Genomic DNA, 24,231 nt, shown 5'->3' on the forward strand with positions numbered 1-24,231 from the left:
TGTAAAAATGGGCAATTTACCATTGCTGTCAGAAATCATCTGGATTTCCTGGAGCCAGCCCCCCAAGGAGAGTTTTATGTACTTCCGTATTGGCTTCCAGAGGGAGAGCGGGAGGTTGCCGCTTGGTCATGTATGAGCAAAAAATCGGAACTGCCTCACATTTTACTGGCAGCATAAATGGGGCCATAATGTACATAACTGATGAGAAAAAATAAAACAAAAATAACCAAAGTAATAACAACAAGAAAAAGTAGTAGGGCTGGGGTTCCCAAACTTTTCAAACTTTTCACCCCCAAAATAACAATGGCAGTGACTCGCGACCCCCAATATCCTCTGAGGTGGTTTTACATACAGAAACCTTGCATGCAATGGTACACACACACCATTAGAGCCAAGTCTATTTTTCGTTTAATTTTCTTTAATGTATGTCAGTGCTGCAAATGTGCTAGAAAGTTTAACCTGGTGTTATAAAATCAATCTGCTGCATCTGACGCTATTGCTGTGTCTTTTAATGTAATTACCCCAGGGGTCAAAATCCAATAGAACTAGTAACTATAATCTACTATAGTAACTATATATAGTAACTATAAACCACTATTTTTTCTTTTCAGTAGGTTATGGATAAAATTATTATTCTTATGGTTTAATAAAAATAAATAGATTTTTGGAAATCACCAGGGGCCTCATGTATCAACGCTGCGTACACACAAAAACTTTGCGTACGCCAGGTTTCACGCTCAGAATCGCTCACGTTTGAATTTACTAACGATGAACTGAACGTGGGAATGTGCGCAGCTTCACGGCAGCTTTATGGCTGGCGTACGCACATTTTTTGTGCATGTCTGTTTTATTTCCATTGGCGACTCCTAGAGGCAGTTGTGTTAAATTCCTCTTTACAAAGTGTCTGAGCCTTGCAATGGCAGCTGTATGAGACGGGTTCATCTAGCAGGTATATAAGGTTTCCATACCATACAGTTGACCAGCTAAACATTAAAGCACAATTTGCAGCGGTCGCCTGTTTTCCCAATGTAATCTGACCTATCTACTGCACACACAGTGCTATAAAGACACTATCTGAAGATGAATTCGCATGCGTGAATCAAAAACATTTCCATTCGATAAATGTGCAAATAAAATATGATGCACAAACTTATTAATGATTCCTACTTGTCTTTCTCGTGATAATTAGTTGGCAAAATCTGATATGTAGCGGGGGAAAAAAGAAGAAAGAGTTCATTAGACGCTGGATTCGAACCGAGTTCATGCTCGAACGTGTCAAAACATGAATTTCTGTGTCTTACGAGCTGCGCCACTGAGACTGATATAGATGCTGCAACATTTTTCAGCTATAAATCACACTATTTTTTTTTTAATTCACTCGGTGCGATGTTCAGACCCAACTGTGTTAACCGCATTAGCTAAACTCTCCCACTATATATATATTTTTTTGTTGTTAATTCCGGAGAACAAACTTGCAAATAACACCGCTTTTTCTCCGAAAGCAGCACCTCCAATTCACATTCTGTTCAAAGTTTCTCTTTTTGCTTGCTTTTGCCTTTGCTTTTTCGTTGGGTTTTGCCATTAGCATAGTCATTAGCATATTCATACGGGGTAGGAGGCAGGGAGGGGTTTTGTGCTCGTGCATGTTGCGCTCAGTTTCACGTTCATTCGGATGTACAAAATAATATGCGTGAGATTCGGCGTACGCAGTGTTTCATACATCTGAATTTTTTCCTGCGTACGCACATTTACAGCTTTGTGCGTACGCAATGTTTTAGTATGATTTCCACACAAGTCTTCGTACATGAGGCCCCAGGTGATCCCCCCTCCCCCGAGGGGTCCCGACCCCCACTTTGAGAACCACTGAAGTAGGGAATTCTGGAAAAGTGAATTTACGGTTATTAAGCCTAAAAAACGTTAACCAGGTTACAGATTTTTGCAGCTCAAATTTTCCTGATGAAACCAGACATTTTTTACAGTGTATTTGCATACAGATATCTCTTAAAGTAATGTGACAGCAAACAACAGAACTGTTAAAATCTCCATTACTAAGTGCCAACCCGATGAATCCTTTGAGGACAGTGGAAAAAAAAGCGAATAGTTCTTTCCCTCTTGCTCGTCTTGTCTTTCCATCAGCTCCTTTGATCAGCGTTTCATATTAGAGGGGGCTGATCTCAGCTTTGAGACTCCAGTATAAATCATCCACTCGACTGTCAGAGGGCACATGAATAACAGCGCAATCAGCTCCGTTCACACATGCTCTTCATCCCTGCCCTCCCAACAGCCATCAGCACCTGGCACAAGAGAACACACGCACACACATATACTGTACTATCTGTGTTTTGTCTGTCACACACGCTCACACCCACATTTCAAATCCCCACCACTGTCACACACAAGATACCTATTAATAAGACTGAAATAGCAGCAGATACGGGAAAACAAGAAGAGATATATTCTTTTTACTGTCGTTGCATACTGTATATGCAACTTTCCTCTTGTTGTTTGGCCTCTTATAATATAAATGGTGTAATTTTTTAAAATGTAAATTATACTGTCTATTATTACAGCTTTCTTTGTAAACTAAAGATTATAGAACAGGCCTCTTTTAGTTGTTGTTTTTAAGCATTTAGATGAGACGGAATTTGTAGCATTGCTTCTGCACTGCAAAAAATGCTTTTCTTACTTAGATTTTTTTGTCTTGTTTCTAGTCCAAGTAATTAAACATTCCTAAATCAGGAAGAATTTTCTAGACAAGCAAAACATATTGTCTTGTTTTGAGAAATAATATGCCAATATTAAGTGAGTTTTTCCTTAAAACAAGAAAAATAATCTGCCAATGGGGTAAGCAAAATAATCTTACGTCAAAAGAAAAAACAAGATTAATTTGCTCACCCCATTGGCAGATTATTTTGCTTGTTTTAAGGAAAAACTCACTTAATATTGGCATATTATTTCTCAAAACAAGACAATATGTTTTGCTTGTCTAGAAAATGCTTCTTGATATAAGAAAATTTAGATATTTAAACTAGAAACAAGACAAAAAAATCTAAGCAAGAAAGTTTAATAAATGTTTACATGTTTTAGACATTGTAATGATTGCCTAGAAACATTTCAAAGACAATCTACAGATACTACCCAGATGAGAGTAAACAGATAAGAACTTGAAAAGTAACTTATGGTCAACAGACTATCTAAAGGGGGACCATCAAAATAAAGTGTTACCAGCATTTTTGCAGTGTGATATTGTTTGTTGTCTTGACAAAGTCCTACCAATAGCAGACAAGGATGAGTATGGCCATTTAAAAATGCTGATTAAACTATTTAAAAGTTAGGTGTCAGCAAGTGTCTTGTACAAGATTTTTAATACAAGTTTTTTTTTTAATGTAATTTGCAAAGGAAATGCTGAATTTTCAGTAGCCATTTATTCAGTCTGCAGTTACACATCTTCAAAAAACGATTCTAATATGCTGATTTATTCTATTTAAAATGCTTTGCATCCTTTCTGATTACATTTACTAATTAATTTAGTAAGTAATTAATTATTATGTATATCTCCAGATATCTCCAGATTCATATAATTATCTATATATTACTATCTATCTGTCTGTCTGTCCGTCCGTCCAACCGTCCGTCCATCTATTGTTTGTTCTATCATTCATTCTATCTATTAAAATCATGTTCAGCAGGCTTTATATTTAATCACTTACATTTTCTATGATGTAGCTTTAGGGCAGGGGTGGCCAAACTTTTTTTATATGAAGGGCCAAAAACCAAATATCTTACCAAATTCTCTGCTTTGTCCTCAATGCGTCGTATGTACATTTGAAGCTAAATCCATTTACACCATTTGAATGGAAATATTTAATTTCAATTAGCTTTTTGTAGTTTAACAATAAAACAAACATATAAAAACATACATTTAAATTCAGTTGACAATCTCTGTTCTATTCTCAGATAGGATGGCGGGCCAATTCAAAGGTTATGATGGGCCAACTTTGGTCCATGGGCCCTAGTTTGGGCATCTCTGCTGTAGGGTAAATAAAAGAACCGACACATGAATCATTTGCTGATGGTTTAAAAATCTAAAACGCTAAAATGAACATGTATAATAACATTAAAAAGGCTACTATTTGTTGAGAAATGATTCAAGTTCATATTGTTTTGTGATTATCTGTATAATACTGTATAATTAAAGCCTTAAACAAAAGTTATCACCATTGCACTGCTAATTAAAAAGTCATTCTCTTGTGATATTTATGTCTTGTGGTTGAATATGAAATCACTGTTAATTATGAGCATAACCTTGTGAGAGTAATCTGTGACCAGACACTTGACTTCTAGATATGCATATGTAATAATGCACTGTAAAAATTATTTGTAAATGATCAGTTTTCCGTATTTTGTGATTCATGTTTTAATTTTTTTTAATTATTTATGTTTTTAAATTTCATTATGAGACCTTGATCTTTCTTTTGACAACTTTTAACCTTAAAAAGTTGGAAAGTCACTTTTATGAACGTTTTTAATAGTTTAAAGTGATGTATTGTCTGAGTTAGTGTTGTATATTACGCTGCAAAACCTTGTAATAAGCTGCCAGTACAGAAACATTTTCTGTTATTTTACAAATTTGTTTCTCTATATATTATTTCTTATACGGTACATTATTTCAAACTACTAAAATGTGAATAAAAGTCACTTTGTTAAACTGTAGAGCAAAAGTGGACAGGGCAGAGATCGTCATGCAATAATGCAATTCACAACCGTAAATAAACGGAAAACATAAAATACAGAACCTGCTAATTAACAGATGTTTTTTACAGTGTGATAGTGAAAGATTCAAATGCAAATGGATATTAAAACAAAAGACCTCTTCCAAACACACCTGAACCCATCATGTACCCCAGCTCTCCAAGCCTGACCCCTCTTTAGTCTTACTATCAAACACATACACACACCCCACCCCAATAGATTGTTAGCGCTTCTGTCGAGCCATGCAAGGCCTATTAATAACGTGTGGATAGATGGGAGAGTCAGGTGGCCCAAGGGGGAGACATCCTGACATTGGGGCCCACTGAAGAGGCCTGGCGCTCAGTTACTGAATGACAAACAGCCCCTCAGACATATCCAGAGAGTTGCTGTTAACCTGCATCACAGGCCAGGAGAGGTGACAGTGTTAAAGGCTCTTTATGCTGTCAGTACAGGATCCACTCACTGAGCAATAACTATATTAAACCCTGAGACAGACAGTGCATGTCTGTACGCCAGTATAATTTTATGCCAGCATTGAAAAGGTCATCCAAATACTTTAAACACCCTAGCAATTGCATAGCAATGCCTTATCAACCCCTTAGGAATACTACTAAGCAACACCCTCAAAACTACACAGAAAACCATAGCAATGCCCTTGAAATCACTTAGAGAGTACCTTAGCAATCACACCTGCAAGCCACCATGATCTAATCACCTTAGAAATCACATCAGAACTCATCGGCAGCCACCGAGACCACCTTAGCAACTGTCCCTTCACCCTTCACTGCAGTTTGGTTTAAAGGCGTATGCATGTCTATAAAAGCTCCCACAGTTGCAGTGCATGTCTGAGCACAAACTAAGCCAAAAGATTTAATCAATTGTCTCTAGACCTCCGATACAGTATCAAGGCAATGATGTGGGGAATAGTTCAGTTAGCGCAGTGGCCTTCATCATCTGTAAACTAAAGATGTCTGGAACCTAAGGGAGAAGGGAGGTAAATAAGAACCTGATGGTCACACTGAAAGTGTCTCCGGTGTTTCCTTGAGAAAGGAGAACCTTGCAGAAGAACAACCATCACTGCAGCACTACACCTATCAGGCCTGTAAAGTATGTTAGAGTGGACAAACTTCATGGCAGCATGCCTAAGATTGCATACATGCACCTGAAGGACTCTCAGAAACAAACATTTCTGGTCCAACGCAACATAAATTCTCTTGATCATCACCTGGCCAAAACCATACAGTGAGGTGTGGTGGTGCAGCACCATGCTTTGAGGATACTTTTGCTGGGAGACTATTAGGCTTGAGAGAAAGATAAATGGAGACAGCACTCTGGGCCTAATGCCCTGCTCACACTGTGCCACGGTGTGGTCGTCGGAGACAACTCTGGAAATGCTAAATATTCCAGTAATCATCTGTAATCTTTGATTGTTGGTTTGATATATTCACAGACTGACACTTACTGGTCGTTGTGATCAAATTTTCACTGTAATGAAGTTTTTTAAGTGTCAGAGGATTTCACAGTGTCAGCTGGGCTGGGCTGGGCTTAAGATTAGGGCAAAGGGACTGTTCTGTGAAAGTATTTGAGTGGCTCAGCCAGAACCCAGACCAAATGATCTCTGGAGAGATCTGAAAATGATGCACTGATGCTTGGTACTGCAAAGACGAATGTCAGAAACTGACCAAAAGTATGTAAGTTTGCTCTGTTTGGACCCACATTTAAAATACATTAAAATAATATTTGAGAAAAGAAAAAAATTAATCCAATCAGGTCACTTTGAGAAAAATCACGCCCATAGTGTGCCTAAAGCCCAATGCTTCAGGGGTTTATCAGTTTCATTACAATCCTGAAACACCAACTTAACTGGCCCAATTCAGGCCCAGTTATGAGTTGTTAACTTGAATGTGACTTGACTTAGATATGGTCCATGTTTGGCCCTTGTCTGGAGGCCAGACTTGGTCCAGTCATGTACCATAACTCACTACAGCCAAGCAAAATCTGATTGTGTGGGCCAGAGCTGGACCAGAGAAATTTTGCTATGTAGTGCCAAACTTGAGGAATCATGCTCAAAAAACAATTGCAGCTGTAGAAGCTGAAGGTGTTTCAAAACAACATTGGGCAAAGGCTGTGAATGCCTTTTTTATGTACATGATTAAATAAATGTACAGATTTTTTTTTCTGTTGTCATCATGGGCTGGTGTTTGTAGAATTTGGAAAGACTTAATTAATATGTTGCCCACTGCTCTCTGTACATATGATTTCAGTAGCAAGAATATGAGGCTTCTGGTTTGGTCACTCAGCACATGTGTTTGCCACCAGGGCCCCTGAACATGCTGTAAGATTACACACACACTCCAATGGTGCCATCCATCATATAGCAAATGAGACAAGTCAAATGGAGACTCAATAGTCTAACACTGACATATGCATGCACACATGCACACTTGTGGGGACTCTTTTTAGACATTCATTCATTAATTTACCTTTGGTTTAGTCTTTGATTTATCAGAGGTCTCCACAGCGGAAGGAACCGTCAGCTATTCCAGCATATGTTTTAAATCAAAAAGTTACTAATAACTTTAATCAATTAGGAACTAATTGCTTTTAACAGATAAAGTTATTGTAAGCATAGTTAACTCGCAGTTATATAGTATAAAGGTGATGTCTAGGTTGTTAGGCGACCATCAAGCATTTTCTCAGAGGATGACAAGCTGACAAAACATTGCTGTCACTCTGATACGAGTTTTATTTATGGAGAAAATGATAAATCACTGCAGTGTTTGGGTGATTTGTGTTGTCTGAAATAATTAGTCTACCGAAATGTGGATATTCCAAACAAGCTGATCAGTCAGTTCTTGTCACGTGACTCATGGTCACGCACACTCTCATATACAGTATGTCTGTTTTTCTATCCTTGTGGGGACTCTTTTTAGACATTCATTCATTAATTTACCTTTGGTTTAGTCTCTGATTTATCAGAGGTCTCCACAGCGGAATGAACCGCCAGCTATTCCATCATATGTTTTAAATCAAATCACTTTTATTGATTAGCACACAGCACGTATGCTATGATGAGTGAAAAGCTTAGACTGGGCAGCGGATGCACTTTCAGCTGCAACCCAGTACTGGGAAACACCCATACACCCTCACATTCACACTCATACACTACAGCCAATTTACTTGATTCAATTCGCCTATAGCTCATGTCTTTGGACTGTGGGGAACACCAAAGCTGCCAGTGGAAACCCATGCTAACACAGCGAGCTTTACAGACATAATGATCTTTATTTAATCTACCTTAATTCCTTACCCCAAACCCTACTACTAAACCTGTCCCTTATAGAAAACATTTAGCATTTTAACTTAATTAAAATACTTCATGGTGACTCCAAATCTTAATTTAGTTTTGCACGGTGTCCCCATTAGTTGGTGTGGATTCAAGTTGAAGTCATACCCATTTGGGATATAAAGCCATGAACACACACACATACATGCGCTCACTCATATGGACCCCCTTCATTTATCCACTCCCGTTAAATAGTGAAAAAATGCTTGTGGAAATATCACCAGATTCACTTTTTCTGCAGAACAAGGCCGCTTTCAGGATGGCTGATAATTTACCCAGTGTTTCCTTTCAGGCCTGAAGCACAGGGGAGTGTGGGTCAGAGGGGTTCTCAAAACCTCAAATCCACAAACTCTTCCTGGTCTTCAGCTCCAGGCCCATGGGGGAACAACCTCATAACTGTGTCTCCTTACTGAACATGAAAATACGAATCAATCAGTGCTGCCATTATGAGCTGGATGGCTGCAGCCTCTCGTTTGTCATTCTGACGACTTCTACACAACGCTCCTCCACCAGACGAGCTGTTAGCCTTGGAGCTGGATGGTGTTGTTTTATGCGTTTGGAGGCATTGTGGAAAACCACTAAAATAAAGCATTTACTTCCTCCTCATGTTACAAGCTGACAGAACTCTTTATTTAAAAAGCTGCAACAGGAATTCTTGGCCGCATGCTGGTTGTTGTTGCCAAGGTCACAAAAATGTGATGTATGTTATTACATTTAGGCCTGTTTTATGTAGGGGATCTAAGTTGATCTTGCAGAATAAAGCCTGACAGGCTTATCAGCAGTTTTGTAAGACTGAAGGACTTTGTCAACAATCACCTATAGATGGTACTAGTGATGGGTCGTTCATGAACGATTCGTTCATTTTGAACGAATCTTCAATATGACTCGGGAACTACGAGTCCTCTCAGGGAGTGATTCATTCATCCGGGCGTGCGCACATTTGTGCAGGTAGTATCGTTAATTTCAAGTCTTCATCACATTGGCAGAAGCCAATCAAACGCGTTTAGAGCCGGAAAAAGAATTGATCCACTCACCTCTCGAGTCCTCTATCAGGTCTGAGTCACTCGTTCATTACGAGCCAATAATACGCGTTTAGAGCCGGAAAAAGTTTTGATCCATTCATCTCTCGAGTCCTCTATCGGGTTTGAGTCATTAATTCCTCACGGGCCAATCATACGCGTTTAGAGCCGGAAAAATAATTGATTCGTTCATCTCTCGAGTCCTCTATCGGGTCTGAGTCACTCGTTCCTAACGGGCCAATCATACGCGTTTAGAGCCGGTATAAGAATTGAACCGTTCATCTCTCGAGTCCTCTATCGGGGCTGAGTCACTCGTTCCTAACGGGCCAATCATACGCGTTTAGAGCCGGAAAAAGAATTGAACCGTTCATCTCTCGAGTCCTCTATCGGGTCTGAGTCACTCGTTCATTACGAGCCAATCATACGCGTTTAGAGCCAGAAAAAGAATTGATCCGTTCATCTCTCGAGTGCTCTATCGGGTCTGAGTCACTCGTTCATTACGAGCCAATCATACGCGTTTAGAGTCAGAAAAAGAATTGAACCGTTCATCTCTCGAGTGCTCTATCAGGTCTGAGTCATTCGTTCCTCACGGGCCAATCATACGCGTTTAGAGTCAGAAAAAGAATTGAACCGTTTATCTCTCGAGTCCTCTATCGGGTCTGAGTCATTCGTTCCTCACGGGCCAATCATACGCGTTTAGAGCCGGAATAAGAATTGATCCGTTCATCTCACGAGTCCTCTATCGGGTCTGAGTCATTCGTTCCTCACGGGCCAATCACATGCGTTTAGAGCAGGAAAAAGAATTGATTTGTTCATCTCTCGAGTCCTCTATCGGGTCTGAGTCACTCGTTCCTAACGGGTCAATCATACGCGTTTAGAGCCAGAAAAAGAATTGATCCGTTCATCTCTCGAGTCCTCTATCGGGTCTGAGTCACTCGTTCATTACGAGCCAATCATATGCGTTTAGAGCCGGAAAAAGAATTGATTCGTTCATCTCTCGAGTCCTCTATCGGGTCTGAGTCACTCGTTCCTAACGGGTCAATCATACGCGTTTAGAGCCAGAAAAAGAATTGATCCGTTCATCTCTCAAGTGCTCTATCAGGTCTGAGTCATTTGTTCCTCACGGGCCAATCATACGCGTTTAGAGCCGGAAAAAGAATTGAACCGTTTATCTCTCGAGTCCTCTATCGGGTCTGAGTCACTCGTTCCTAACGGGCCAATCATACGCGTTTAGAGCCGGAATAAGAATTGATCCGTTCATCTCTCGAGTCCTCTATCGGGTCTAAGTCACTTGTTCCTAACGGGCCAATCATACGCGTTTAGAGCAGGGAAAAGAATTGAACCGTTCATCTCTCGAGTCCTCGGGTTTGAGTCATTCTGTCACGTGCTGAACAAACGATCATGGCTCCTATCGGCTTAGACTGTGCATGGATTAAGATTATATGTGACTGTCAGTGTAACGTGAATGAACCCCTGACATTTGAAGACATGAAGAGGTGAGCTGAGCAAAGAGACAACAATACCTTCATAGACAGAAGAGCAGGTAAACGTTGAATTATTATTTTCTCCTTCTTATATTCTATTTATGACTTATTTGTCGTGCAATTAACCTTTTGGGCTAGTTGTAGATGTGTTTGGAAGCAATTTGTAACATTTTAATAATATTTTGGCAAATTGAACCAAATTAACGAAATCAGGGTTCCCGCGGGTCCTTAAAAAGTCTTAAAATGTCTTAAATTAAAATCTGGGAAATTAAGGTCTTAAATTGTCTTAGATTTTACCGTAGGTATAAAATTTTCAGCCGGTCTGCTTAATGACGATAGGGAAGCACAGTGGTCCACCGTAAAACATCCAATAGTTGATTAATTCAGTTTTTGAAACAGGAGAGAAATGACAGTCTGCGTGATTTATTAACTTATTACGGTAGGTCGGGTACAGAGCACAGACGCTGACGCCGGTCTGCACCTGCGTGCTGTCATTACGCGGTTGTTGATGTGAGGTTCAAAATGCAAAGATGGGAGAATATAAATTTAACGACGTGGCAAAGAGGCAATGTGTAAATTCTGCAAAAAGACCTTTCCATTAGGGACCATGGGGCTCAAAGTCATCGAGTATCATATGAAAAGAGGAAAGCAGCAGCTGGAGTTGCAGCAGCTAGTCATAGCGGGTCCAGGTTAATCCCTGCATTGTTTGCAGCTCGACCTAACAATGTTACTAGTTCAAACTAGAGTTGAAGATCTTTGTTGGGTTCGGACTTTAGTTCTATCATTTTAGACGGGGTCGTGCCGGGCTTGGGCTTGCGCAGTAAATGAACAGTCATGTGATGCATTTCGATTAGCGCGAGGAAGTAATCAAATTGTTTGTTACAACATTGAAATCCATCCCTGCAAAGGGGAATCAAATGATAACAGAGATGTCAAAAAGTGCGAATTATGTCAGCGGTCATAATTCATTCAGTCATTCTAGCCGCTGGTATATTAGGGTATTTCGGCGGTCGCTCATACACTGCGTATTACGGTAGAGCAGTAAGGAGCAGTGTCCAGCGAGCTGACAGGGCATGACGAGGCCACTCGCTGCATTGATGCTGAGATATCTATACTGGAACATATTATTATTATTGTTAATATTATTAGTATTAGTAGTGGTAGTAGTATTGTTTTGTAATGTATATTAAAAACCAAACATTTAATTAGGCATTTGGTAATATGCTTTAAGACAACAGTCTAATTATAAATTTCAGTAATAAAGTGTACTTAAGTCTTAATGAGGTTTAGTTAATTTCATTTAATACAATTAAATCGATTAAATAAAATTCTATTTAAAAAAACATGTCAAAAGAATCTGTGAAAACACATTTTTAATGCACTGATTTGAATAGCATTTCAAATTAAGCGCATACATTATATTAATTATTTAGATAAAAAAATTATAATATTTATTTTAGTTTAACATACAAAAGATACTATATATACACAAACATGCCCAAACCTCCCCAGATTTTAAAGGCACATGCACCAGCTTGTAATGCAGTGTTGCCATGAGAGCCTGTGGGCAAAGAGAGCGCTTTGAATCGGGCCCCTTTTCTCTGTATGTTTTTCTAAGAGCAGGAAACTCATAAAAAGCGCAGGTTTCTAAATTACTGTCACTCAAAGGGCTCCTTTCTTGCGTCCCTCCACCCCTTTCCTTCCCTCTATACCTTACAGTGCTCTACCTTTCCCTTCATTTACTCAAACCAGAGTCTCCCTCGCTCTTTTTCTGTCCTCTGGCCCTGAAGGTAGAAGAGTAAACAGTCAAACCCCGGTCAGAATAAAGCCTCGATTCTTCTCTTGCGTGTTAAAAATGGATACAAAGGCAAATTTGTATGATAATTTCTGGCATATGGTGGCCGGGAAGACACTGTTGTTCCTTGTTCTCCTGCAATAACTTAAAGTAGCAGCTCTGCTAAGTTTTTTTTCAGTAGCAGTGACAGTAATACAGCTTTTTCAGAAAGTCGTTTCTTTTCTAACTTTCCAAGGAAAACAGTTATTGTCCAGACAGTTCTTGGAAATCAACCTGTTTATAGGACTGAAAGAATTAGATGACTTCCTCCAGCAAAATGTGGTAACACTTTATTCTGATGGCCAAATTTGTACATGTTGGGCTCTGTTTACACCTGGTATTAAGATGTGTTTTAGTAGATTGCATGATTATTAAAAGGAAAATACAGTGTTGTTTACATTTGTTTTTTATTTATCTTGTTCTGTTTTGACCACTTTTTTATTATATTGAGGGCATAAGTGTGTTTTTTGGTTCCTTGAAGTAGTCAAAAGCAGACATGTGCAGACAGGTTTTAGACACTGTGTGTGCCTGTATTTGATCATACTGACAAAATGTTTCTTAAATGGATCATTCGCCATAAAAAAATGGCCTCCCTGTCAGTTCTAAACATTTATGATTTTTTTTTTTATGTTGGTGTTGTTGAACACAAAACAAGATATTCTGAAGTATGTTGGAAAAAAAAGCAACCATTTATATGTGCATTTTGAAATATTTCATGAAAAACGCTTAATGGGAACACAAAGATGTACATACATTTTGAAAATGCACTTAAACTTATGGGCACAATAGGATAAAACTTTTAGGGCTCTATTTTATCTTATTACAAAAGCATTAAAGGCATGTCTAAATCCACTCTTGGCATTTTAGGGACAGAAAAATACACTTTGCACCACAGCGCATGGTCTAACAGGGTTGAGCTTGTTTTCTTAATGAGTTATTAGTGTGTTTTGAGCATAACGTGCATTAAACCAATCAGAGTCTCATCTCCCATTCCCTTTAAAAGTCAGTTGAGTCGCACTATGGTGCATTTGCTATTTACATTGCGGACTGTGTAAGTGGAAAAACTGAACACTTCACTAGTGAGAAAACAGTTAAACAGACAATCTGCAGGGTGAGGATAAACATGGGCTTACTCCATTCAACCTGTTTACTTTCTTTTTACTTTTACTCTTTACTTTACTCCTTTTGCGGATAAGGGATCGGAAACTCACTCCACTGAAGACATGCATTAGCCCGCATATTTAATTTCGTTTGTTAAGCACAAAATTTGTTTCAAAACTATTTCTAAATGTGTGTGTCATGGTTATATTTCTCTGGAGAATAAAAAATAATGAATAAATTGTCTATTGAAAAAATGGTGTGTATGAATCTTGAAGTGAACTAAAAACAGTTGTGTGTATGTTTGTGTACAATAGATTTACAAGTGTATATATGTATATATATATATATATATATATATATATATATATATATATATATATATATATATATATATATATATATATATATATATATATATATATAGCACAAATGTGTGTGTGTGTGTGTGTGTGTGTGTATATATATATATATATATATATATATATATATATATATATATATATATATATATATATATATATATATATATATACAGGGGTTGACATTAACTTTTTTAATCATTGGCCACGATGGCTAGTAGTATTCCAACATTACTAGCCACTCGCCATTTTCACTAGCCACAATTTTGTTTCTTAATTTGAATTTTGTGTTATGTCCACATGCCTCCTCATTCATTTCACTTTTTGTGAGTCAAGTATGAGTTTCCTCAATAATCATGAGCAAGTGGGTCATGGTTTCATAGTGTTATATTGCAATTGGTTTTTATTTCACATGACTTTTCAGAGCTCAAAATTAAGGATTTACCAAATTTATCTCTGACCACACCAAACAATGATTATTACTTAGCCACAAATTTTAAATGTGTCAAAACAAGCAAAATATAGCTGTATACTATACTTTTTATTTAACAAAACATTTCTTAAAGAACAAAGAAAAACAATTGACTTTTAAAAAAATAATTATTGTCATGTTTCTAAACTATGCACTGTAATTTGTCCTGGCTAAAGGTCTGTTTAGATCACCAGTTTACTACACATGAATACAGAGTTAATCTCCCATTATTCTCTCAGCAATATTGTAAAAAAAAATAAAAAAAAAGGTAATTAAACCATATTAACAAAAATAAAAGCAAATAAAATCGTAAGCAAATGAAAGCAGGTGACCATGTGTGATAATAAAAAGATGATCACGGGCACATGGTTTACGTTAGACGCATTAATAATCTGTTAAAAGTGAAAGCAACCAGTGCTGCTTAGAAAAAGACACATTTGGAGCTCTTGAAAGCAGCAGGACTGTGGGTGCATGAGCATAACTTTTTGTCTAGTCTATTTGAAAGAGAATTACAATGGTGTTTGCCATGATTACAATTGCGTTTCTAGACACGATTGCTTTACGCAAGGAAATGGGAGCGCGTACGCGTTTTAAACAGTTGCGCGCATCATATCAGATGTTGGCGCAAGTGATCATCCTCTCATTCGGTGTTCACTTGCTTCTGCGAACACAATTATTTTTGTCAGTCGTGCTGCTTCTCGATTCTAAGATCACATTTGCACGCATATTGGGTCATCCTTATTGTCGAACCCTGCTTTTAAGAAAACCACAATTTTTAAATTTTTAAATTATTTTCAACCAGCCAAAGTGGCTATGGGATTGTGTGTCTAACCTGCCAAAGCTGAAATCTACCCGGGTGTTAATGTCAAGCCCTGTATATACACACACACACACACACACACACACACATATAYACACACACACACACACACACACACACACACACACACACACACACACACACACACACACACAGACATACGGTGTTGTATATATGTATAATTTTATTTGAAAATATCTCTAAATGTCACTGTAAAGTAATGAACTTCAAAGAGCCAGAATAAGTGAAATTTTAATGAATATTATATGTTTTGTGTATTGCACAACAATATTTTTTAATTATAGCTTTTTAATTTATTTTAATGGCTCCATGAAGGCCCTTTGAGATCCCTAGATTTTTTGGGGGGGTTTTCTACCAAGAACCAAATGGTTCTTTTAAATTATTAATATATTCTTTACACTAAATCCACATGTAGTCATTTAAAATATGCTTTTGTTAGAAATGGTTTATTTGTTTGTAAACTTTATTGGTGCGAGTGTATTTTCAGCAGTACGACTGAGCTCTTGTGCTTCTGTGCAGGTTTTGCAGCCTCGGCCGTGTCTCCACATGCCTGCGACGCGTGTTTGAAAAAAGAAGGACAGCTTTCAGGACTCATTCACTGCTGGGTGCCAGGTGGAGATGTTTATATAAGGCTTCCTGGTGCCAGGCTGACAGCCGTTCCTCTTAACCAGGTACAATCTGGAAACATGACACAGGTTACGAGCCAGAAAAGTTGACAGAATGCTGGGAGTGAGTGTCTTTGGGACACCCCGCAGAGAAAGGCATTGTTGGACTGTTGGGGATCTGGTTTTAATCCCTCTGAAAGCTCTGCGGACGGCAGGCAACAATAGGGGTTCAGTGATATGTAACGGCTATGGAGAAGTGTGTTAGTTTGTTCCAAGTTAAAATGCTTTATATCAACCTAATGTGCTGAGACAATCCATTGGTTGACTATAGGACTTAACCTTAAGCTTCAGGTTGTCGCAGAGGGACTGCTGTAAAAAGTGCGATGTTAGTTTATTTTAATAATAGTGACATTATATACAATTATATACACACATTTAAAGGTGTGCTTTTTATTGCAACCGTTTTAAGTACTGTGTAGTATTAGTTAACTATATTTACGTACTGTATGTTATGGTTAGCATGAGGGTTAGGTTTAATTAATCCTAATGTATTATTATTATTATTATTATTATTATTATTATTATTATTATTCATCCATTCATTAATTTTCTTTTCGGCCTAGTCCCTTTATTGATCCGGGGTCGCCACATTTATCTAGCACGTTTTTACTCAGCGGATGCCCTTCCAGCCGCAACCCATCTCTGGGAAACATCCACACACACATTCACACACACTCATACACTATGGACAATTTAGCCTACCCAATTCACCTGTGGACTGTGGGGGTTAAACCGGAGCAACCCACGCAAACGCAGGGAGAACATGCAAACTCCACACAGAAACGCCAACTGACCCAGCCAAGGCTCGAACCAGCGACCCAGCGACCTTCTTGCTGTGAGGCGACACTACTGCGCCACTGCACACTATAATAATAATAATATTATTAATAATAATAATAATAATAATAATAATAATTATTATTATTATTATTGAGTAATAAGTATCACCTTAAAATAAAGTTTTACTAGTTTTTTTATTGACAATTTTCATTTACGTTTACTATGTTTTTATTATGTTTTTTTTATTAATGTAGCAATTTATGGCTCAACTGGCTGAAATTATTGTTATTATTTTACTTTCTGTATAAGTGTTATTATTAATTCATTCATTTTTTTTTCGGCTTAGTCCCTTTATTAATCTGTGGTTGCTACAGTGGAATGAACCACCAACTTATCCAGCATATGTTTTACACAGCGGACGCCCTTTTAGCTGAAACCCATCACTGGAAAACACCCATACATTCTCATTCACACACATACACTACGGACAAATCAGGATTTGTGGGTGAGAGCCATCCCCCACAGCTTTTCCCATTTCAAGTTTTCCATAATTTGATTGCGTAATTAAACATGTAGACTCCTTAAAGGGGAAATTTGCCAGAAATGTCCCCACTCCATAACTTATTTTGTTACTTTAAGCGAAAATAATTAACCAATTGAAAAATTGCTTTATTACTGATAAACAACATCACTGATATAGAATTATTAGATGTTATGCTGCTGCCAACCCTGTCCCTTTTCTGTCGATTGATGAACAGCATGAGATTCAAACATTTAGAGTAAATTAAAATATCTGTCAAAAACATGTCCTATAAAACAGTATGTTTGCTGATAGATTATATTAAGCATTTACAGTTGAAGAGATTTGTTCAACACATTTCTAAACATAATAGTTTTAATAACTCATTTCTAATAACTGATTTATTTTATCTTTGCCATGATCACAGTAAATGATACTTCACTAGATATTTTTCATGACACTTCTATACAGCTTAAAGTAACATTTAAAGGCTTGACTAGGTTAAGTAGGCTAATTAAATTAATATTAGTGTAATTAGGCAAATTATTGTATAAAGAGGTTTTGTTCAGTAGACTATTGAAAAAAATAGCTTAAAGGGGCAAATAATATTGACCTTAAAATGTTTTTTTTTTAATTAAAACTGCTTTTATTCTAGCCGAAATAAAACAATAATTTTGACTTCAACTGTACATATTGTACATGTTTTATTGCATTAAAATATTTGTTCAATTAATGTAGATTATACAGTACCTGGTTTACAGCAACTTCATAAATTCAATAAAAGTAGAAGAGAAATGCTTCATGAATTTCTCATAAGGGCTAGGATGCAGCAAAAGTCAATGATTATGATGCATTTTTTTACTCAAAAAACCCATAAAAGAGACCATGTGATCAGTCAGAGGGAGACCAGACATGAGGTCAGACATGTTTCACAAGCACCACCAGCACAGGGGATGGTACAGCTTATCTGCACAGATTAGATTACAGAGACGAGCGAGAGAAAACAGCACAGAGGAGTGATAACGGGATGATGGACTGAAATTATACGAGCTAATGGAGGAGGATCAGAATGAGGCCTGTGATGCTATTTTATTTCGAGGAAACACTTACAGTTGAAGTCAGAATTATTAGCCCTCCTGTATATTTTTATCCTCAATTTCTGTTTAAAGGAGAGCAGATTTTTTTTTTTAGTTTAGTATAATATATATATATATATATATATATATATATATATATATAATAATTAATCATTTCTAATAACTGACTTCTTTTTTCTTTGCCATGATGACAGTACCGAATATTTTACTAGATATTTTTCAAAATACTAGTATTCAGCTTTAAATGCAATTGAAAGTCTTAATCTAATTAGGTTAATTAGGCAATCTATAATTATAGTTTGATGTGTAGGCTATAAAAACATTTTTTAATTTTGACCTCAAAATGGTTTTAAATTAAAAACTGCTTTTATTCTAGCCAAAATAAAAACAAACAATACTTTCTTCAGTAGAAAAAAATAGGCTCTGGTAAACATCGTTTGGGAAATATTTGAAACAGAAAAAAGTTCACATGAATGCTAATCATTTTGACTTTAACCATATAAAATTGTTATTATATTATAATGTTAATCAAATGAAGTGTTATATATGCAGTAAACACTGAATCTTACTTATTTTAGACTATTTTTTATTTTAATTTTGAAAAGTTTAACTAACAGGTGACAACATTGTCAAAACAATCCATGTTCGCATATATGTCTACTAACACCATATTATAATTGCCACACTAGTAGTTGGCAAAATATAGTGAACGAAACAACTTAGGCTCATTGGAAATCTCAGCTTACATGTTTGCAAAATGTAAAATTACATTGCTCCGCATGTTTCGGTGCAGGTTTCAGATGACAAATCCACTAGAGGGTGCTGTCTACAGTTTTGCGAATCTGAAAAACATTACTTAGGGTATATTTTTGTTGTATGTTTTAGAAAACATCCTTGTATACGTCGGTGAGAAGGTCAGACTATGAAAAGTTTGCACCATACTGACTCGTGGCCTTAAAGGTCCCATGATAATGTTAAAATGATGTTTTATACATTTTAGTATCAGTATTGTTCATTTGTAATATATCTATTCACCTTATTCCTCACGTATGAGCGGCAAACACTGAATAAAAATGCACATTTTAAAATACTTCACGGGACTTTGAGGCCTCGTTTACAATAATAAGTTTTAGCTTGAAAGCGCATAGTTTGAAAGCGCAAATTTTGCTACGGTTAAGCCGTCCGTCCACACCACACTGGAGTTTTCGAGCGTCGAAAATGGAGCGTTCTGCAAACGCTGTAGAGGCCATTTTCATTTTAAAACACTGCTGCTCTGTGTCAGTGTGGGTGGGAGAAAACGGAGACATCTGACAACGGAGGCGCAGCTACAGATTAGGGCTGTTCCCTCAATATTAAGTAGCCTACAGAAAGTCCAGTCTTGCATCCTCTCCTTGTAAGTTCGTACTTTGCAAGTTTGATATGAAAAACAAACTCCAGAGGACACATCGGGTAGATCTTCAAAGGCATCATTGTACTTTATAACAGCTCTCATCCTGGTAGATATGCTGTAGCGCATGCCAGAGAGTGTGTGTGTGGTCACGTGATGTGCGTTTTCAGTGGTGTGGTGTAGACGGAGAGTTGTTCAGAAACGCTAGTGTGGACGCGGATCGTTTTCATTCTTAAACGCCATTTTAAAACTAAAACATACTACTGTAAACGGTCCTTAATTTAACCTAGAATCTGCGGTCAAACTTATGTTGAAGTATATTTTTGCGGTTTCACAAAAATGTAGGCGGATGTATGTATTTCCAATGAATTTCCAATGTATTTCCAACCAGTCTTGATCAAACAACTTTCCACTAAATTGATCAAATTGTTTATTTACTTATTAAATTAAATGCACGAAAGAAGAAACGATGAGGAATATCTGTAGTATCTAGGATGAATTGGCATATTGTGGTTACCACGGTCATGTTTTTTTGAAGATATATAGTGTTCTAATAATAAGTAAACGCATATAAATCTATTAGCCTCCATCATTTTGTCCTGATGCTGTACTAGTAAATCCAATAAATGAATCCATCCAACTTCCAAATGCTTTCCAATGCAACTTAGCAGGCTATACAGCAAACAAGCTTTAAAGGGGGCTTATTATGCCCTTTTTGAAGTCCCTAAAGTGTGTATGTGAAGGTTCAGCTCAAAATAACCCACAAATATTTTTTAATAACTCTTTAAAGCTGCCCCTTTTTAGGCTTTAATCCAAATTGTGCCGTTTTGGTGACTGCCGCTTTAAATTCAAATGAGATTGTACTCTCAGCCCTCTCTTCAAAAGGGGGTGGAGCTACAAACGGTTATGTGTCACCATAGGCAGATTCAAAACTCAAATGGCGGACAGCTGCTTCTCACTCAGGGCTGTTTATGCTAATGAGAAAGAGATCATCACTAATGGGCGTGGCTTTCCCCCACTGATGACATGTAGAAACGGAGAGTTAGAAAAAATAATCAATTCTTACTATTAGAAGGCAGTTGTAATCACACAACAACTGTGTTTAAACCCCTTATAAAGTGATTTCTGCAGAATAGGCCCCCTTTACGTTTGGACAGAACTGTCAACTTGACATCCCAAGACGTAATGTGACACAACCCACCTCCCCGAAGGACCAAGCGACAGCCCAATCATTGAGCAATTCATACCTTTACATTCCAGTGAAACTCCATGTCAGAAATAATGGTGTCCAACGAAAATAAACAGCATAAATAAAGCATGAATGAAAGGTTGGCTCACAACACTAATTGACATCTTGTGTGCTTTATCGTGAGCGCGGACACCTCAGACCGGCTCCATAATACCCCAGTTCATTACGTGAGGTGTGAGAACACAAAGCAGGCATTCACTGCAGGCCAACAGACACAGACTCGCAGGAGTTCGGGGGGGGGATATGAAACACAGGAGCCGTCGGCTGTTTCTCTTGTAATTGTCCCAAAGGCTGCTGCAAGTTTTCACCCCATCACAGACCCCCTCTCTGTCCCTCTGCACAACCGCCCTGCCAAACCATTGGAAAAAGAAACCCGCGTCTCTAAAGACTAGCCACTGTGGGCAGGAGAGCTGGGCATTTAGTGCTGACATCAATTGCAGGCTTTTGTGCATTGTTACGAAAGACAATGAAGGGGATATTTATCAAAATTCTAATCGGAGAGGGGAAAAAACCCGACTTAACAAGATATCCTTCGCAATGAAAGTAAATACTTTGTTATGACAAGCAAAGCCACCACTGGTGCCGCTTGAGAATAAATGCACCGCATAATGGCTAATTTCAGTCAAATATATGAAAATAAATGACTTATAATAGCAAACCAAACATACATATGTTGCAAAACCATACTAAATGGATTGAAATGAAAAGATTGTAGGATGACTGTTTTTAAAAAGCCAGGAATTTGCTAATCTGATTTTGCTTTAAAAAAAAGCCTGATGGAAAAAAAAATTGCTCTTTTGTATGAATTTGAAAAACGGTACAGAAATCAAAGAACATGAATGTAAAATCATTGCAATTGTTTTGGATGCTTAATTGCATATAAGTTGCAGTTAAATGAGTTAAATTCACAAATTTTCGTTTGGCTTAGGGCCTACTCACACTATGCCATCCGTACCATGCCCAGGCCCGTTTCCCGGATTGTTTGAGAAATTTGAGTGAGCTGAATCGGGCTCAAGCACAGTTCACTTGGCCGGCCCTGGCCTGGTTGGAAGAGGTGGGCCTGAGCGCGGTTCACTTGGGCAAAGCCCGAAACTGAAAGCGAGATGTGACTTTTAAGGGACTGTTTCATATGGATTTATTAATCATTCTTACTGTTCAGTGAACGCAAACTGCCGTAGCTTATTAAATACGCAAACCCCTTACTGCACGACAGCTGCGTGCCTTCAGCAGACCTCCTCATTCCTGCAGTACGAGGGCTTTATGATTGTTTATGCGCGCCAAAAGTGGCAGATCTGTTCGGCGAAGTATTTGACTTAGTGTCACCGCATCCCTAAGGACTGTTTGGCGAAATATTTGACTGGATGTCACTGCATATCAAACCGACTGAAACGATATAACTAGAGAAATCTCCACTGTGCTGCTGAGTGACAGCGCTTCTCACTGAACAACGCAGCATCGATCACGTATGCGTGCCCAGGCCCGATTGTGGTGTCAGTGTGGGCCGTCTGGGGAAACGGGTGAGGGGACAAGCGTGCTTTGGCCCGGTTTGAGGCAACTGTACCTAGTGTGAGTACGGCCTTAGTCCCTGATTTATTAGGAGTTACCGCACTGGAATTAACCACCATCTACTTTGGCATATGTTCTAATTCCCGCTGCAAACCCGCATCATGCTGGGAAACTGAGAATGTGTAATGCTGTGTTCACACCAGATGCAGCAAGCGCGGATAAATCACGCTATTCACGCGTAACTAGACGCATGAACATTTTGAGTTGACCCGCTTTATTCGCGCATCAAATCCGCTTCATTCGCATGTCAAATTCATTTCACAACAGATGCGGATTCGCATGATGGGCAGGGCTTCTGTCTGCCTGGTGACTCTAGCTTTGTTGCTAAACAGCTAACATGGATTTTATTGAGAGAATAGCTGTGTTTATGTGCTTTATGAAGGCTAAAAACAGCCTGTCTGAGTCCATTAGATCCTTTCAGAGGTGCACCCAGCTCTGTGAGCTTATGGATACAACAACAGGCGCTACGTCATAATCACACCCCCACAAGAGCAAGCTCCTGATTGGGTTACGCGGCGCGAATGTCCACTAAAGTGCAGATTTTTGATCACTTGCGAGTGCCATTCACGCCAGCTGTTCTCACGTAAATCCCCCAGAGGCCGCTGTTGACTGACTGATTAACTGACTGACCAATCAACTGACCCACCCACCCCCTTTCCTAAACCTAACCATTAGTGTTTCAAAAGCACAAATTTAACCACCGCCTTAAACCCAACTGACAGTGTTTTCAAAAGCAATCCAGAAAAAGAAAAGCCTTCATGACCACCTGATTTTTACCACGTTTTCAGATTTTACCACATTCTCACCCTATTGTTTAATTAAAAAAATAAATTTGCCACTTTTTTTTTTTTTCTGCTTTCCGGAACGGTCCCTTACAGACTTGAACCCCGTCGTTGTGGTCAACTCCTTTGTGTGTCTCAAGTCCACCGACATACACGACCAGCTACTAGGCAAACTGGTCACAGCGGAAAAGCCATCTGCATGGAAGTAAGCGGTCAGCTGGTTATACAAAAAGAAACAGAAGCCGTCGGCGGTGTCATAGTCTTTATTTAAAATACAAAATGCAGCCATACGTAGCTCTGGCTATATAAGACTGAGAAAGTAGCCATTTAAAATGTCTAATTTAAACTCTTAGCAAACATTAGTAATCAAAACTCTGCAAAACCACTGAGCCACCGTGTAGCCCCATTTACTCCATGTGAATTTTTTTTTTTTTTTTTGCTCAATTAAACAATGGGCTTTTTCGCTCTTCTGTATATTACTTTATATTAAATGCAGTAAATTGAAATGAGAATGGATTAATAGGGATGGACAGATACTTGTATCATAGACAAATTATATGATCAGTTAGTCACAACAACATGTAATTTGTAAAACCAAGTTAATGGTGTTTCAAACTTATTGCATTACACTTAAAACCGCTTGGATAACTTAAAAAAATACGCTTAAATGACTTTTAATTTGATTAATTTGAGGTTAATTTGATTCAACTTAAAAAAAGAAGACAACCATAGATTTTTTACAGTGAACTATTACACATTTACATAACAAACATCTAATTCCAGCCATTTATAACATAAATAATATGACTAAGCCCATTTTACCCTGACTCAAAAGTCATAATTCTTAAATCCAGCATTCTGAAAATGTAGCCCTATATACATTTCTGGAAATCACGAATCATGTAGCCAGAAGTGTGTATGGCTGCATTTTGTCTTTAAAACGTACGATATGGGCAAGTTGGAGCCGTTCCTTTTCG

The 24,231-nt window shown here is 38.0% G+C and overlaps 1 long non-coding RNA gene across 1 annotated transcript in view; it reads right to left on the bottom strand.

Annotated features, from left to right (window-relative positions):
- Positions 1–420: 420 nt before the first annotated feature.
- LOC141378771 (uncharacterized) overlaps positions 421–24,231 on the bottom strand; it is a 48,138-nt gene continuing 24,327 nt past the window's right edge. Inside the window, exon 4 of the long non-coding RNA XR_012394106.1 lies at positions 421–2,294. This is a non-coding gene — a long non-coding RNA (uncharacterized lncRNA). The remainder of the gene's footprint in view (positions 2,295–24,231) is intronic.

Source organism: Danio rerio, chromosome 18, assembly GCF_049306965.1.
Source record: "Danio rerio strain Tuebingen ecotype United States chromosome 18, GRCz12tu, whole genome shotgun sequence".
Classification (NCBI taxonomy): Eukaryota; Metazoa; Chordata; class Actinopteri; order Cypriniformes; family Danionidae; genus Danio; species Danio rerio.